Source organism: Ipomoea triloba, chromosome 15 (genome assembly GCF_003576645.1).
Source record: "Ipomoea triloba cultivar NCNSP0323 chromosome 15, ASM357664v1".
Taxonomy (NCBI): Eukaryota; Viridiplantae; Streptophyta; class Magnoliopsida; order Solanales; family Convolvulaceae; genus Ipomoea; species Ipomoea triloba.
Window position 1 is genome coordinate 17,688,909 of NC_044930.1, and position 19,361 is coordinate 17,708,269.

Below are 19,361 nucleotides of genomic sequence, written 5' to 3' on the forward strand. Positions count from 1 at the left end.
TTCAACTAGGATTATCACATATCGGCCAATCGCTTGGGTGCTCTCCTAGGATTCTACGAGGAGGATGACCAGTCAAAGCACTGGTACCGAAGATTAAGGCATGATTTTGGAGATAGGGACATTCCAAGGAAGTATTGGTCGATGATCGCGAGGCCGGGAGTTGAATGGGTTGGGTCAAGGGTAAGAGTTTCTCAAATCGTAAGAGAAGACTTACGAGTCTTATAGAAGGTCATTGCTCATTCATGGGAAAGCAGGCCGGAGACCTATGATCAAGTCTCAAAGGCGGAGCTGTTCATGCTATGGAGTATGGACATAGGGTACTCAGTGAATATGAGCTCACTTTGCAAGAACTTGCTTGTTGCACAATAGCAAGAGTCGGCTAGGGCAATCTTTGTAGGCCCGTTGGTGACGAGACTGTGTGTCTCTTTAGGTCATCAAATGAAGATTCATTGGTTTGAACACAGGCTTCAAGGAGCATAGATTGTTCCTTTATCTCCCAAAGACGTCGCGAAGCTTAACTTACGACATTTGGTGCGAACGAGGGAAGATGATGAGATGGCGGAAGATCATGCTGACACGCCAATGACATCTCCAGGGTTCACGCCCTCGCCGATGTCATTCATTTCCCCATCCTCAAATGAGCTGTACTCGCCTGCCGACTCTTCGATGTATTCTCCACCACCCCGAGAGCCTGGACCGTCCATGCCTCCACCACAAGCCGAGGAGCAAACTTCCAACCCTGCAAGCTACAACATCCCAAGCTGGTTCAACCCAGTCACCGATTGGAGATCCCTTCAGAACATCCAATATCAATTGCACCTGGAGCAGATGCAGAAACTGGACGAGATTGCAAGGGAGATTAAGGAGATCAAGAGAGCGTGAAGAGAGGAAGGCATTGGAGAAAAGAAAAGAAAAATTGATGATGTTGATTTGTGACTTGACAACTCAAAACAATGATTGTGGATAATCTTTTTACTTTCGCTTCTGTTTATATTTTTACCTATATTTATGTTTATGTTTTATCTTGCACGTTCCGTCTAGCCAAAGACGTTAAACGTGGCGCTTATGGGAGGCAACCCACAAATAAGGAGAAGAAGAGACCACTCCACCACCACCAAAGAAAAACCAATCTTGAAAGGTATAATTTCAATTCTTCATTTATTTCTTTACCTTTACTCTGACCAAATTTTGAAGGGCAAGCATAGATTGCACAAATTTTTGATAGGGATGCACATTGTAAGTATTTCTTTTATCCCTGATTCAATGCCCTGTTTGATTTGATTGCTTTATTTTCTTGAATCAAAAATGAAGAGTTGCATAATATTGTTGTGTCGGATGTAACCTGTTTATTAGAATTGTTTTAGCCCAGTTCACACTTTTAAGTGTGGAAAAAGGGGCGTGAGTAGAACCCTTCGAACATATATCCTTTTTCCTCCGTTCCTCATGGAAACATCGAGGACGATGTTTATTTTTAAGTGTGGAAAGGGTGTATGCTTCTCAAAATAGTTGATTGACTAAGTGATAAGGTATAGGACCTAGAGGGTGTGTCATTGCCAATACTATCTAGGAGGGCTCCTAACCTTGTGCCAAAAATTGAATGTTCTAAATATGCTTTGGAAGTATCACTTTGCACTAATTTGCACATTTTGACCAAAATTGAAAATTTTTATGTGTGCTTGCATGTTTTCACCTTGTATTTTGTTTGCACGTCAGTCAAGGATCTCTCGAAGTGGGAGTGTGAATCCTTTGAGTTTTAGAAAGATAAGATTTGGGAAGCCCGAAAATTGAATTAATCTTAGCAGGACATGGGGCAAAAGGTGAGCCTAAGTGAGCTTAGAGTGAAAACAATCCCTAATCCCAAGAAAAAGGCATGAGGGGTTGATATGGTGAAAAGAAAAAAGGCAAAGACCACTCCTAGAGATAAAAACAGAGGTGAGCCATCTTGTTCGGATACGGGGTAACCATTGTACCGTCTTCGAAAAAGCATGGAGATCCATGTGAAGTCGGTTACCCCGAAGAGATCCTGAAAGATGAGAAGATAGAGAGGAGGTGAGCCACTTCGCTAGGATTCAGGCACCCATTGCACTGTCTTCGAAAAAGCATGGAGCTCCATGTGAAGTAGGGTCGCCTGATGACGTTATCCTAGGAAGTGAGAAGATAGAGTGATCGCCCAAGCCATGGCGATGAGCGGTCCGTGTCCCTGCCCTCAGTGATATATAACGTAAAGGGGCTTTGGCGTTGTGGTTGGAAATTAGCCGAAGGATGTACATCGTTCCCACTAGTTGGATCGGCTGGAGGCCCCTAGAAAATACAAGGTGAAACTCTTTTGTAACTTGCATGCTTGAAGGTGTGAGAAAAACTCTTTATGTCATATCCATCTCTTGAGACCAGACTTCCTTAGCATATTTCTTACATTTGGTTGGCATGAGTTTAGCGGTCTTGGTAGATAGTGTAGGGGATTTCACCCACTCAACTCCAAACACCTACACATCACTTGATCGATTAACCATGAAAGAAAGAACTATTCTTGGTGCTTACATGATTAGGGTTTAGAAAAGTATGCTTGCTTGAGGACAAGCAAGGTTTAAGTGTGGAAACTTTGATAAGCACCAAGAATAGCACTTAAAAAGGGTCTTAATTGGATTAATAGTGCAACGTTTTGTCATCCGATCATAACAATTGCATGCGTTTTAGCTCAGATGTGATCAAAATCTTCTAACATCATTCCTAGGAGGAGTTTTGAGATATTTTACAGGTTGGAGAGGGACTTGAGGCTAAAATAGAGCAAAAGACAAAAGAAGCCACAATGCAGTATCGTCCCACGCAGCCTCACACGCATGTGGCTGGGCGTGGAATCTTTCCAGTAACCTCCCACGCCCACCACCACGCGTGGTAGCGTGCGTGGTCGGGCCAAGGGCCATTTTGGGAAATTTGTCCCCTTTTGTCACCCATATAAATTCCTCTTGCCCTAAACCAAAGAGAACAATCTGAAAAATCATAGAATAGAGTAGAATAGATCTAGAGGGTTTTCTCCCCTCTTGGGGGAAAATTCCTTTTTCTTCTAGCTTAGATTAGATCTAAGGGCAAGGATGAAGATTGGGATTTCAAGAACAAGGTTGTAAAGATCCCCTTTCTAAGGGTGGTAACTATTCTTTCCATTTCCTAATTTAATACTTGTTTCTTTGAGATTTCCTTTCTTTTTCTTGTTTCTTTAGCATGATAGAGTAGATTAGATAGGGGATTGGTGGCCCCAAGGTTAATCTATGTGGATGTTTAATATTATTGCTATTAGAATTGTGAGTTGCTTGGTTGTTGGATGATGAACTTGTGTGGATGATGTTCTTCAAGCTTTGAGCCTTTTGTGGCCACATTAGGTAGCAAACCCAAAGAAAGTGAATGTGTGCGCGATAGCGGCCACTCACGAGTCTAACTCACCCACATCTCCGCTCTTAGTCCGAAAGGACGAGATCCGAGAGGAGTGGTAGACAAAGTGTTCGATGAAATGCCCCAGCCGAATGAAGATGTGGGAGTCCAAAGTGTGACGCCACTTGGTGAAGTGCTACGAACTCTCTTGTCTATTCCACATCTCGTGCTCGCAACCGTATCCAAAGATAGACCATATAGAGAAGGCTAAAGCCCCAATCTCCAATTTACTTTTCCTTTATTTTTATTATAACCACTACCAACCTTTCAAACCTCCCTACAAATGACATCCAACCTTAGCAAATCCTGTAACTCTTTTCCTTCAACCTCTTAGATGCCAACACACTAGTTCGGTTTCCATTCGCCATCCTTGAGAGACACGACACTCGGGGAGTCTTGACTCTTCGTTTTACCACTTCACTTTCGCTCCCACTAAAACCACAACATCAACATGCTTTATGGAGAATAAGCTCTAGCATTCAAGCAAATAAGAGTAAGAGAAGATGTGTCTTTACCTTGGAAATGGCTTTGGAAGATGAAGAGAAGTTGAAAAACTTGCAAGGAAATGCTTTGGAGTGGAGTGTTTTTACCTTGGAGGTGGTTGTAGCTCGTGGTTGTGAAGAGATAAGGTGGGGGAGGGTTTTAAACTACTTCGCGCGAAATTTCTGCGAAGCACCTGGTGCCCGTCCACGCCGGCACCACGTGTGGCGGTGCGCGTGGACGGTTACTGGTTTGGTTCCACGCCAGCCCACACGCGTTGTAACACCACGTAATTTCGTTCAAGCCTTGAGACCGGTAATTATTTCTACCGGGTAATTTATTTGATTTAATTGGGCTTCGTTCTTCTAATTGATATATATATATTTCTTATTCCGGAATTAATTATTTATTCTAAGGCCCAATTCTTGATTTAATTCCTATAAGGAATTTCTTTAAATTGGATCCTTATATTTCTTGTAAGTAAGAATATTTTGTAATGGCCCAATTTATTTATTCTTGAAGGATCAATTCCCTACTTACTAGTATTGTAATAAATAATGTAAGACCCATTCTTTATAAGGGCCCATTATTTAATCTACTTACCCTAATATAATACATACACTATGTATGTAATGATTTTATCTATCCATATAAAAGGGCTTGTATTAACCTTTCCTACTCTTTTTCATTTCCCTACAAACATAACTCTCCCTACCCTATCATTCCTAAGAACCCTACAATACACATTATCCTTTCTTCTTCAAGATTCAAGACCAAGATTGCTCCTTTAGGATTCTTAAGGCTTGGGTAAGTGTTTATCTTTAGGAATATGCCTTGCATCATCTTGTTTTCATGATCTTTTTATAAGTTCTTATGGTGTTCTTTTGGGATCTTTTCTTTGCGAAAAAGATGATCAAGTGGGTGGGAGTAGCTTGTGAAGGAGAAAGAGTTTGCTTGGTTTGAAGTGTGCTACAAGAGGTAACCATCATGTCCACTAAAACCTATTTTACACTCTTGATCTATGTATTATACTTGGTGATTTGGAATCCTGTGGAAATTTGTTGGTTTAGCCCTGTTCTTGATAATTTGTGATCTCTTTTGATGGATTATTGAACTTGTGTTCTTGATCCTTTGCATATTGATGAGTATGAACCCTTATTGTTGTGGATTCCATGTTTATTTGGCTTCTGAGATATGTATTCTGGGCAATCTGATCATGTTTTTGCATTCTGGAATGTATACTTCGTATTCTAATATGAGTCTGTGAGCTGTTGTAACCCCTCGTCTATTCCGATAAGTTTATGGTTCGAAAAATATTTTTTTAGGCTATAACATTTATGAGATGATCTCTCGGTACTTCAGAATGATTTTTATAAGTGACACTAGTTATTAATAAGCTGCGATCTACGTACCGGTCACGAATCGTAAAATTTTTTTTAAGGGCGTATATACAGTTCGAATTTCCCTAGGAAATGGATTATTAAGCATGATACGATTAAGCGTGAACTTCCTACTCAGTTCAGTGGAAATTAGACGAACTGTAAGAGTGAAATTTATTATGAACCTCCGTACCACTGTATTTCGCGAGATACCAGAAAATTCCCAATTTTAGTGGTTAATGACGGGATTATTTTTAGAATAATTTTGGTATTAAAATTTTCCCGAATCAAGTTATATTTCTCCGAACTTTTATCTGATTTAATCCCTAACTGGCAAAGAAAACTTACTCTACAAGGCATACCATGGGATTGTGACAAGTGTCACATTTATTTACCACATAGTAATAAATAATTAATTAAATGGGAAGAGTATGGGATAAGCTAAGCCATGCTAAGATGTAATTTACACTCCAAGTCTTCTCCACCTCTCCCACACTCATTTTCGAAAATAGAGAAGGAAAAATATCATTTTCATCTTTGGGATCCAAGAACTCCATAGCTATTTTCTTCAACACAAGTGCTTCCATAATAGGTAAAACTTTGGTTTTATTCGGTTAATATGGCTAGAATCCTTCCTAGAACTTAAGTTTAATAAGCTAAGGGTTCATGAAAATGTTGTTATGGTGATTTTTGTTTAGGATCTTCGGTGAAAAGTTTGAAGGAGAAGGTCACCATCTTTCTACGGTCTTAAAAATCTACTTGGGAGGTAAGGAATCCCTTAAGTTGGTTTAGTCACTTGAAGGTGAACAAATGCTAGTAAATTATGAAACTAGGAATTTTATGTGAAAATCATGTGTTAAGTTTGTGAATCTACAAGTTGGCTCAAAGGACAACACTTGGAATTTTTGGTAATTTTTGTTAATTTTTGTATACATGTTCATGGCTAATTTATGCATGTATATGTTGTATTTATGCCCATATAAGCTTATACTTGTGAAAATAGTGGAAAATCGAGGCGTTGCAACCCAGTTTTTGCTGCCCGAAGTTGGCAGATCCGGATGGACACGGCCGTGGACGCGCGTCCATCGGCGTCCTACGTTTCGACGTCACGGCCGAAAGGCCGGACGCGACCACGGACGCGCGTCCGCTGCGCGTCCGTGGGTGCCCAGAATTTCGGCGTCACTGCCGAATGAGCGGACGCGGCCCGGACGCACGCGTCCGCCGTGCGTCCGACGCTGCGGACATCCGCGAGTCTGCGCGACGCGGATCCGTTTTCGACCGAANTATAAGCTTATACTTGTGAAAATAGTGGAAAATCGAGGCGTTGCAACCCAGTTTTTGCTGCCCGAAGTTGGCAGATCCGGATGGACACGGCCGTGGACGCGCGTCCATCGGCGTCCTACGTTTCGACGTCACGGCCGAAAGGCCGGACGCGACCACGGACGCGCGTCCGCTGCGCGTCCGTGGGTGCCCAGAATTTCGGCGTCACTGCCGAATGAGCGGACGCGGCCCGGACGCACGCGTCCGCCGTGCGTCCGACGCTGCGGACATCCGCGAGTCTGCGCGACGCGGATCCGTTTTCGACCGAACTTTCTTCTGATGTTTTTGCTCCTGAATGTTATGATGTTTGGAAGGCCTACGGGCAACCGAGTCAATTTTTGAAAGTTCGAATATTATTGTGTAAACTTATGTTCATCAATTTGGAGAAAAAACCGTGTTTTTAAGAAACAAGTGTGTCCCTTGTCACTTGGGAATTTATGGTGAAAAGTCATTGGCAAACATGAGGATTTTGGAAACATTTTTGGATAAGAATAATTGTTTTGAGGCATCATGTGTAAAATACTAATTAAACTCAAGAAAGGATGAATGTTTTGAAAACCTCAGTTTCTCGATAATGTTGTTGAGACGTACGACTTGCGGGAGGCTTGTGAGCCAGGGCCCGGAAGTTGTTGAAATGTTTGACTTTACGGGAGGCTTGTGAGTCGTGGCCCGAAAGTTATTGAGATGTTTGACTTCGCGGGAGGCTTGTGAGCCGTGGCCCCGAAGTTATTGAGATGTTTGACTTCGCGGGAGGCTTGTGAGCCGTGGCCCCGAAGTTATTGAGATGTTTGACTTTACGGGAGGCTTGTGAGCCGTGGCCCGGAAGTTATTGAGATGTTTGACTTCGCGGGAGGCTTGTGAGCCGTGGCCCGGAAGTTATTGAGATGTTTGACTTTACGGGGGGCTTGTGAGCCGTGGCCCGGAAGTTATTGAGATGTTTGACTTTACGGGAGGCTTGTGAGCCGTGGCCCGGAAGTTATTGAGATGTTTGACTTTGCGGGAGGCTTGTGAGCCGGGGCCCGGAAGTTATTGAGATGTTTGACTTCGCGGGAGGCTTGTGAGCCGTGGCCCCGAAGTTATTGAGATGTTTGACTTCGCGAGAGGCTTGTGAGCCGTGGCCCCGAAGTTACTGAGATGTTTGACTTCGCGGGAGGCTTGTGAGCCGGGGCCCCGAAGTTATTGAGATGTTTGACTTCGCGAGAGGCTTGTGAGCCGTGGCCCCGAAGTTACTGAGATGTTTGACTTCGCGGGAGGCTTGTGAGCCGGGGCCCCGAAGTTATTGAGATGTTTGACTTCGCGGGAGGCTTGTGAGCCGTGGCCCGGAAGTTATTGAGATGTTTGACTTTGCGGGAGGCTTGTGAGCCGGGGCCCGAAAGTTGTTGAAATGTTTGACCTGCGGGAGGCATGAGTGCCGTGGCCCGAGGTTCTTGAAAATATTCCGAGATTACCATACACTTATCCAGGGGGAAACTAAGTAAATTTTACTAACTATGAAAACATAGTTACTCCGTAACTATGTCGAAGAATAAAATGTCACGAGTCTTGGACAGTAAAGTGTGTGTGTTGTGAACTCTCTATTTTGAGTTAAATGATGGAAATTCTAGGAAATGAAAGTATTATATGCTAATGTCACTCATATACTCTACTATACTTTCTTTTGTCGATAATCTGGTTGCAGTTAGATTTTCAACTTTTGGGTAAAGCTTACAGCTTCCTAAATATCACTTTTTTGAAACCTTTGTTTACTTTTGAGTGACAATGGATTTCCTTACTTAGCTGTCGCGCTAACTACACTTCGATGTGTTTACATATGTTGTCTAGTGTGGGCTCCTGAAGCCCGATGAGCTCTGAATAGGATGGAAGTCGAGGTTGAGGACTACTCTATCCTAGAATAGACACCCTAGAAGAATTATTTCCATGTGTACATATTTGGATGTTGATATGGTTATTTGAGGTTGTAAGTTTAGCCTTAGCGTTTGGGTATAGGAGAGATACCTAAGCGTGGCGGTAACACCCAGTTTTCTGCTGGTTAGATGCTTCCGCAATGTATTGTNGTCGATAATCTGGTTGCAGTTAGATTTTCAACTTTTGGGTAAAGCTTACAGCTTCCTAAATATCACTTTTTTGAAACCTTTGTTTACTTTTGAGTGACAATGGATTTCCTTACTTAGCTGTCGCGCTAACTACACTTCGATGTGTTTACATATGTTGTCTAGTGTGGGCTCCTGAAGCCCGATGAGCTCTGAATAGGATGGAAGTCGAGGTTGAGGACTACTCTATCCTAGAATAGACACCCTAGAAGAATTATTTCCATGTGTACATATTTGGATGTTGATATGGTTATTTGAGGTTGTAAGTTTAGCCTTAGCGTTTGGGTATAGGAGAGATACCTAAGCGTGGCGGTAACACCTAGTTTTCTGCTGGTTAGATGCTTCCGCAATGTATTGCATTATTAGGGATTTTGTAATAAATCCAAGATGTGAAAATTGGGGTGTTACAGCTGTGCATCGAGTTTCCTCTTGCCGAGCACCCCAGCGGTATAATGTGTCCCGCTGGAGCCTTCCGCAAGAGCGTAACGGTGAGGGGTAGCGGAGGAGGGCCTTCCGCCAGAGGAGTCCGCCTCCTTCTTGCGAAGGAGTGCGGCGGAGCTGGGGGTTCGTCGCTGGGTTCCGCTAGTTCACTTTGGACTCTGGTTCCAGTGGCTAGTTTGTGATCTCTTGTCTTGTTGTTTCCTCTCTGATTCTGGAACTTGTTTGGATGTTTTGATGAGTGTTTCACCTTGGTTCTGAAGTTGTTATTCATGTCTTTTGATTCATTCTCTTGGTGTATTGGTTGGTTGAATCCTTGGTTGTATTCTTAGAGTGTATGTTGTGTTCATAATCTGAGATGAACACTGTCGGTGGATAATTCTTAGGGTTGAGTCTGAGGTTGGATGTTGAGTTGTGAATCTTTGAGTACCTTTTGGGTTGTTGAGGGTGAACTAACTGTGGGCATCATTTGCCTCTGTGATTGGGCATCATTTGCCTCTGTGATTGGGCATTATTTGCCTCTATGATTGGGCATCATTTGCTTCTATGGAACTAACTGTGGGCATCATTTGCCTTTGTGTATTAACTTTGGTTTGGTGGTTGGTATGAGGGATAGTATTGTGGTTGTAGGGTATGCATTGGTGCTTATCTTTGGCATGAGGTTTGTTTGGTTCTTTATGGTCCTTTTATGGTTGAGTTGTATCTCATTGTCATCCGTTATTCCTTGATATATGGTTGTTGGTGATCTCTTTGTGAGTAATCTGTTGAGGTTATGATTCAGTTGACATTTCGTTATAGACTTGTTGTTTCATACCTCTGTTGCATATTGGAATTGTGGAAAGTGTCATTGGTTTGATAATTCATTCAGCTTGTTGTTGTTGAGTATCTGTTTTAACTAAAGAACAGTTCGTTGGTGTGTATATTCTATATGGGTGTGTAAACCTACTTACAAGCTTATTATACTATGTATGTTCTCACGATTGTGAGTGGTGGTTGCTTAGCAGTCTTTTGCTAATGGTTTCTTACATGTTTTCCAAGTATGGAGTAAGTCTAAGCGAGAGCGCGTTAGAGCTTTATCATTATGTTTGTTTAGACTTGGTTTTGGGCCTGTGCGCCTATGTTTGGATTGTGTACCTTTGACTAGATTGTTATTATGATGATTTGAGGATTTATGGTTTATTCAGTTTCAGTTTTTGGATAGCCTGTGCATCTAGGCTGCGTTTTTCTTACCTAGATGTGGCATGATACCCCTTAAGTTATAAATCGCTTCCGCTATGTTGTGTTTGGTAGTTGAGATAGGCAGCTTTTATGTTTAAAGTTTAGCTATCTCAGCTTGTGAAAAGTTGGGGTGTCACACGCGTGGTGACAGGCGTGGACGACTACTGGAAAGCCCCCACGCCTTTCCACACGCGTGGTATGGGCGTGGATGCGTTATGCGCAAATTTTACCTTGATTCTTCTCCCTTCTTTTGCTAACGACGATGCTTGTTGATTGATTGTGGGCAATCCACATCCCTCGAATGAATGATCTACACTTGTTAGCTCAATCGAGGCTATATAAAATTTATTAAATCAATGAAAAAGAAGAATATACTATCAAGTACAAGTAAAAGACTTAATGAAATATAAGATAACGTTGGGACTGCCTCCCAAGTGCGCCATGGTTTAGGGACCCGGCCAAGCGTCCCATGAACTCTAGCTTCAAGGTATGCCCGAAAGTGGGGAACATCCTTGAATTCAAAAGCTAAGGAGAGGAAGACATGTTCGATTGATAAATAAGCATGGGGTACTATCCTAAATTGTCCAAGGATGGTGTACCCATCTTCTCCCTTCTTTTCATAGGTTCCATCCCCTAAGAATTTGTCCTTAAAGCTTTCCCAAAGAACACTTTCTCCACCGTCTATCTCATCTAAAGTGTTTTCTCCCGACTCATTTTCCATTGGATTGTCAATGGTGACAATTCTTTCTCCTTGTTCCTTCTTTTCTTCTATGATCTCTAGCAACACCTCATTCTCCCACGTAGAATCATCATACTCAGAAAGCTCACTTTCACAAGAATAAAAAGATTTAATATCATCCTCACTCCCCAAATCATCACAAAATTGTAACGAATCACACTCCCATGAGCAAAAAGAGGCTCTATCACACTCATCAAGATTACCATTATAAATCGTAAAGGAGTCATCCTCACAAACATCATAAGAATTTTCATTAAGAGTTTGAGTGAAAGTCTTACCTTGTGTGGGTTTTTCTTCTTCCCACACAATTTCAACGTGATCCTCGTCTTCACTCTCAATCTCTCCCCATCGTTGCGTGTTCAACTCAAGAGTCGAAATTTCTTGAAGTACCGGGGTATCAAGTTCTGTGGATTCTTCTACACTCACCTTTTCATCATTAGTACTTCTTTCCATCTTGCCATTACCTCGCGGTTCGGTTTCCATTATCAAAGAGTCATCTATGAATGGGTTGTTAGCCCGTGGTAGCATTTTCCTCATGAACTCTTCCGACATCAATAGAATTTTAGTCTCAATTTCGTCTAGTGGAAGTCCTTCCTCGCGAAGAGTGACAAGATTCTTTTTCAATTCGCTCCTAATTTCATTTTTTAGGTTGGTAGTATCCTCCTTGGCCATTTGGATGAACATTTCTAATTTGTCTTTCAAGATCTGGATTTCGTCATTGACCGGCGGAAGGTACTCACAAGATGGTCTCTCATATTGCATTGGTTGGGTGAAATTTTGAGCAAAAGGTGGTGTTTCGTAAACGTATTTGTCATTTTGTCGTGGTGGGGGTGAATAACTAGTATTGGTGTAAGAATGAGAATACCAATTTCTCTCAGGATTATAGTTTGATGGAGGGATATAACGAAATGGAGGCTTAACGGTTGAAGGGATCGTGGCCTTCAATGCCGGTTCACAACTTGGATCAATCTCCTTCATGACTTGAATAAGTCGGTTATTAATACTCTCCGCTATAGAGCTCAATGATTCCTCTCCGTCTCGTAATGTTGGTTTCTCAAGCCTTTCATGATTAAGCATAGAGGAGGTAGCATATGGATATGGTTCGTAGTTGGGATAAGGTAGAGTATTTGGGTACGGTGAGTAGGTATATTGTGGTGGTGGATATTCGTAAGGATTTTGGATAGTAATATGGGTGTTGTTCATAGGTTCGTGGTGGAATATTTCTTGTATATGGTCTTCCATGGTATGGGTAACCATGGGGATACGTATAAGCACTCATTTGTAAGTTTCAATTGCTTGATGATAGAAAATTTCCTGCTCAAAGCTTAACAAACAAAAAATATTTCGCAACTAGAAATAGTTGCAAGTGAGTAGCAAGATTTTCAAGGAAAATAAGCTCACTTCTTTAATCAAGTAACCAAAAATAAGAAAATAAAACAAGCAAAAAGAAAGCAATTCAAGAACTCTTAAAAATCTAATTCAAAAATGTCAACACAATTCAAGAACCATTTGTCATCCCCGGCAACGGCGCCGTTTTGCGGTGAGGTGGATAAGTGGTATGGAAGTGGTAAAACGAAGAGTCAAGACTCCCCGAATGTCGTGTCTCTCAAGGATGACAGATTGGAACGAATTAGTGTTGGCATTTAGGAGGTTGAAATGAAAGAGTTACGGGAATAGCTAAGACTAGATGTCATTTATACGAAGGTTTGAAGGTTGAAATTGGTTGTGTTTAAGGAAAAGGTAAGGTGGAGATTGGGACTCCTAACTAGCCTATGTGATATACTATCTAGTGGTTTTGTAAGCGAATGACTTGGATTTGACTAGGGAGTTCATGGCACTTCACCGAATGGCGTCACACTTGGACTCCCACATCCTCATTCGGTTGGGGTATTTTCTCAAACACCTTGTCTACCATTCCTCTCGGACCTCTTCCTTTCGGACTAAGGGCGGAGATGTGGGTGAGTTGGACTCGTGAGTGGCCGCTTTCGCGCACACACTCACTTTCACTGGGTTTGCTACCTAATGTGGCCACACTTAGGCACAAAGCATAATGAACATCAACCACACAAGTTTTCTCATCCAAAAATCACAAAAGCTCACATTTTTAAAGCAATGTTATATCGAATCAACCACATAGTTAGCTTCAGGGCCACCAATCCCCTTTCTAATCTAAGCTATCATTAAAATAAAGAAGCAAGAAGAAGAAATGGAAGTTTCAAAGAAAACAAACATTAAAGCTAAATAAACATTGAAGAGAAGAGTACCATCCATGGTAAATGGTTCTTTTACATTTTGTTCTTGAAACTTCAATCCTTCTATCTTGATATTGAATCTATTCTAAGAGAAAGGAAGTTTTCCCCCAAGAGGGGAGAAAACCCTAAGGAATTTCAGATCTAAAACTATTCTATTGCTCCTCCTCCCTCCTACTCTTTAAGTTTATGGAAAAGGGATTTAAATACGCAACCCAAAGCCAAAATTCTCGAAGTGGCCCCTGTGGCCAGACCACGCCATCACCACGCGTGGTGGAGGGCGTGGACAGCTACTGGAAATGATCCACGCCCATCCACACGCGTGTTGGCCGCGTGGGAGGTTCCTGCTTTGCGGCTTCTTTGCTTTTTGTTCTGTTTTGGCCTTGGATCCCTTATTGATCTGTGGACTTCAAAACCTTTTCTAAAATTTGTGTTAGAGATTTTTTATCACATCCGAGCTTAAAATGCATGAGATTGTTATAAACGGGTGGCAAAACTACGCATTATATCCTATTTTTGACCCTTAATATGTACTATTCTTGGTGCTTATCAGTCTACAAGGGGCATCGAAGATTTCTAGATAAATTTCACCCTTATCGAAGATTAAAAAAAGCTTTCAATGGGGTACAAGACTATACAGATGCTCTACAACCATTAACTGGGATTCAAGTTTATGAACGCGTAGAGTGTATCAATGTTACTTTTGGTAAGACTCAAAAACTTAAATCTCAAAGAGGTAAGAGATCAAAATCTAATGTTGATGTACCATCAAACGAGAGGAGTCCGTGGAAAAAGAAATCAATATTCTTTGATCTTCCATATTGGAAGACACTAGACGATGTCAGACATAGTATTGATGTGATGCATGTTGAGAAGAATGTGTGTGATAGTCTTGTTGGAACTCTTTTAGACATAAAAGGTAAGACTAAAGATGGTCTCAATGCTAGATTGGACTTGATTGAAATTGGTATACGACCTACATTAGCTCCACGTAGTGGTGATAAGAAGACATATTTGTCTCCAGCTGCTCATACTTTGTCAAGAAAGGAGAGAATAAGTTTTCGTGAATGTTTACGTGGGGTGAAGGTACCACAATGGTACTCATCAAATATCAATAGACTTTTTAATATCCAAGATTTAAAATTGGTGGGATTGAAGTCTCATGATTGACATACCTTAATGCAACAACTATTGCCAGTGGCTGTTAGAGGCATATTGCCTAAAAAGTTGAGATATACCGTCATCAGACTTTGTTTCTTTTTCAATGCAATTTGTGCGAAAGTCATTGATCTAGACAAATTAGATGAATTGCAGAATGGCGTTATAGTTACACTATGTCATCTAGAGATACATTTTCCACCTGCGTTTTTTGATATCATGGTTCATTTGCTTGTACATTTGGTGAGAGAGATCAGAGAGTGTGGTCCAGCTTATTTGAGGTGGATGTACCCATTTGAACGGTACATGAAAGTTTTAAAAGGTTATGTGAGGAACCAATATAGGCCAGAAGCATCTATTGTTGAAAGTTATATTGCTGAAGAGGTTATTGAGTTCTGTACTGAATACTTGGCAGGGGTAGAGGCAATTGGTGTTCCAAAGTATCGACATGAAGGAAGAATTGATGGGAAGGGTCATCGACATCCCAAAATGCATACTATGTCTCGTGAATATGTTGAGCAAGTACACTTGTACATCTTGCATAATACAAGTGAAGTCAAACCCTATTTCGATGAACACAAGGCCTTAATTAGGGAGCAAAACCCAGAAGAGCAGACATGTGGATTGTGAGCGAACATAATCGTACTTTATTTGTTGGTTCAAAAATAAAGTTCTTGGAGATAATAATGTTTTTGAAACTATATGATGGTTAGCTCATAGTCCTAGTATGCAAGTCATATGTTATAATGGATATGACATTAACGGATTTTCTTTTTACACAAAAGCTCAAGATGAAAAAGCACTATGCAAAAGAGTGGAGTTTCTGTAGTTGCCAATTCAATGCATTTCAGTAGTTCAAAAGATAAAAATCTTGTAATTGCAGAATTGTCATATTATGGTGTGATTGAAGAAATATGGGAGGTTGATTATGTGAAGTTCAGGGTCCCGGTGTTTCGATGTAGATGGGTAGATGGCAAACATGGTGTGAAAGTTGATGCGTTAGGATTTACGCTTGTAGATCTTAATCGAGAAGGTCACAAAAATGAGCAATTCATAATAGCATCCCAAGGGAAACAAGTATTTTATGTTAGTGATCCTTCTGATAAAAAATGGTCAGTTGTTCTTCATGGGAAGAGACAAATTACTATAGATGGGAATGAAGATGTTGGTTTTGATATTGAGGAAATACCACCATTTTCTTCATGTTTATTGCCGACTATTGTAGATAATGAAATAGATGAAGTGCATGCATCACGAGATGATCATAATGAAGGGATATGGGAACATTGATTATTTCATGTAATGCTTTAAGTTCTTACTGTGTTTTAAAGTTTTATTATTGTAATATATATATATATATATATATATATATATATATATATATATATATATATATTCATTTTCTAATAATTTTTCTATTTGAACAGGCATATGGATTCATCAAATAATCCTACTGATGATAGTACTACCCGAGGTACTGGTTCAACTCAAGGTAGTGATACTAGTACTAAGAAGAGAGGTGCGACTCATTTGAAGAAAGTCTTTCTAGGGCCTAATACTTTAGGAAAGAAGCCAGTTCAATTGGATGGAGTGTATCCTGTTGGGCCAACCGGAGTGGAACTTTCAAGTTATGCGGCATTAGTGGCACGTATTAACGTTCCGATCACAATAAAGTCATGGGCTAATGTTCCAATGGATACTAAGGAGAATGTTTGGGAAGAAATTATGGTAACCTTTTTTGAGATTTAGATTTTTATTTACAAAATAAATTAATATAATTGCATTGGATACTAATAAATAATTTTTTCTTGCAGAGTACTTACGATATTCCCAACACAGATGATATGAAGAAGCATTGGATACAATATGCGGGTCAACGGTGGAAAGATTTTAAAACAAAATTGGTTAGCAAGTATATATTTGGAAATTTGTCACATAAGAATCCATGTGATGAATACACATTCCTTGATCCAGTGGCATGGAATGAGTTTGTGTAGCTTCATACAGGTCCAGAATATGAGGTATCATTATTATACTATCAATTATTAACTCAATTTGTTAAGTTTGTTAATTATGTATTGCTACTTAATGTTTTCTTTATATGTAGGCAAAAAGAAAAAAAACATCAAGAAATGCAAGCTAAGAATATTCATCCACATAATTTATCTCGAGAAGGTTATCAAAGATTGGAAAAAATTATGATGGATGAGAAGATGAAAGAACAACAAGAAATTGCAGATTCAGATCCATCACATACAATTAGTGCTCCATCTCCTCCACGTAGACACGAAAAGTAAAAGAGAGCAAGAATGGACAAGTCTGAAAATTTTCACAGTGAAGCGACTAGAGTGGTCGTAGAAAAAATGGTAAGTTATAATTTTCTTTTCTATGTTAATAGGTAATTTTCTTTATACATACAATTATTAAATATTGTTTATAAATGCTAGGATTCTCTTAAGATGCAAACTTCTCAAGGAGAATTCGTTGCGTTAGGAAGACAAGATATACTATCTGTTGCAATAAGTACTGATGAGCATCCTGGCCGTGTTAGAGGCATGGGAAGAGGATATGGCATAAAAAGTGTATTTGGTCATGCAAAACGTCCTCCTCAGACGCCTACAGAAGACGTTAAACGAATGGTTGACTCTGCTGTTGCTGTAGTTGAAGCACGATTTCAAGAACGATTAAAAGCACGAGTTCAAGAACGATTAGAAGCACGGATCGCTAAGATGTTGCAACAATTCAGTAATATGCAGACTCCTCTTCATCAAGCTGCACAATCAAGGCAAGATGATGTCATATTTGAGCATGTTTCACCACAAAATGACAGTCAAAAAGCTAGTTCCCCAAACCCTTTTGCTGATTTATCGGCGTTAAGTAATCGTTTATAATTAATCTTATTATTGTTATTATTATTATTATTTATTAAAAAATATTTTCTGACTCTTCATTAATTAATGCAGTTAGGAGCACGATGTCAATTGTACTTGGAAGACCCCACTAGACGTCCAGTAGCGTTTGGGATAGCCTACACTGGTGGACAAGTTCATGGGGTTACACTAAATGTAGATCAAGTGAAGGTGAGCGTGGACAAAGTCATTGATCCACGTGCAAAGGTAACATTCCCCACCAGTGAAGGTCAACTTGTAGGTTCTGCATTTCAACAGTTTATTAATTGGCCAAAGAAGCTGGTAGAGTTATGTACTCAAGCTGATAAGGTATGTACGCTATAAATATATTTGTATTTAAAATAGTATACAATTTACTTTTTTAAAAATAATAATTGCTATTTATATTAAAATGCACAGTTAAAAGGAAAGACCAAATCGACTTTTGAATCAGTTGTGAAATCTCATCATCATGCATTGACTTTAGCTTATCTGGATTCTTTGAGTAGAGCATGCAGAAAGGCATACAAGATTGCTTGTAGTCTTGAACACAATGTGGTGACGCAAATGCCTCGTGGTGTTGTGGGTAAAATTGATTATGAATTACAACTTGAGAGTTTGGAAATCATGCGCTTATTGAATATGGATACCTTAGATATTTCTATTATTCAATTCTTTATAAGGTAATATGTTTTTAGTATTATTTGATCAAAATAGTTTTAATTTTATTTAACATAATTATTAGTAATTTATATGATTGCTTTTGATTGTGAGTAGGGATATTTATAAACAGTATGGTTTTCAATCACAAACCAAGTATGGCTTTTTAGATCCAAATTGGATTCAACCGAAACTGATGACTAGAAATGGGAGGATAAACTATATAAGTGAAACCATAGGATATGGTGAGATGAAAGATTGCTATTTGGGCCCATATAATTTTGAGTAAGCATTTGATTATGTTTTAAAATACAATACCTTATATATATAATATACTATAAACTAATAAAATTCTTATTTGTAGGGGGCATTGGATGTTGATGGCTATTTGTCCTAAATTACATGAAATTTATTGGATTGATTTCACTGGTCATCCGCCACGTGATGATATTAAAGATATAGTTGAAATGTATGTAAATTTATAAATATAATTAATACTTATTATTAATATAGTGATGGCAAACATTTATGTATATTTTATATGTCTTATATTAATTGGTCTTTGAAGGAAACAAGCATAATACGTGGAAAGAAAACAAGTCGTCAACTAAAATGGATTACATGTTCGGTAAGGACATATATCTTATTGTTTTTTATTAATAAAATCTTAATTATATTAATTACTTCAAATGTAGTGTGCCATACAAAGAGGAGGTACCGAATGCGGATATTATGTGATGAAATTTATTTTGGAAATCATTTCATTGGGAGCATGCAAGGGATTGAATAAGGCAAGTACTTTAATAAAGTATCTTTCTCCTTCATATTTTTTAAAATACTAACTTATTAATTTTTTTTATCTCTTTTAAACTTTACAGCTTTTGGAGAGACAAGGAAGATTGCCATACAATCAAAAAGATATTAATGAAGTTAGAAACATATGGTGCCAATATTTAATTGATGAATGGGTTGATAGATTACTTCTTTAGTTTGATGAATTGTGAGACTTATGTTGAATATATATATATATATATATATATATATATATATATATATATATATACTATACTAATAAGAGCCAAAGAGAGTTAGGCCTAAAATGGGTAGAAAAAATGGCAGTCAAATTATTTAATTAAATGGATGGTTCAGATGAATTATTTAATCAAATAGATGGTTAAGATAATTCATATTAATATTATTCATAGAGATTACCTAATTTAACCTTACTTTTATGATTATCCGTTAAGTTTTCCGTTAAATATTCTCTTCTCCGTTAATATTACGTTAACTTTTAACTTACCCATTAATTCCTATAAGAA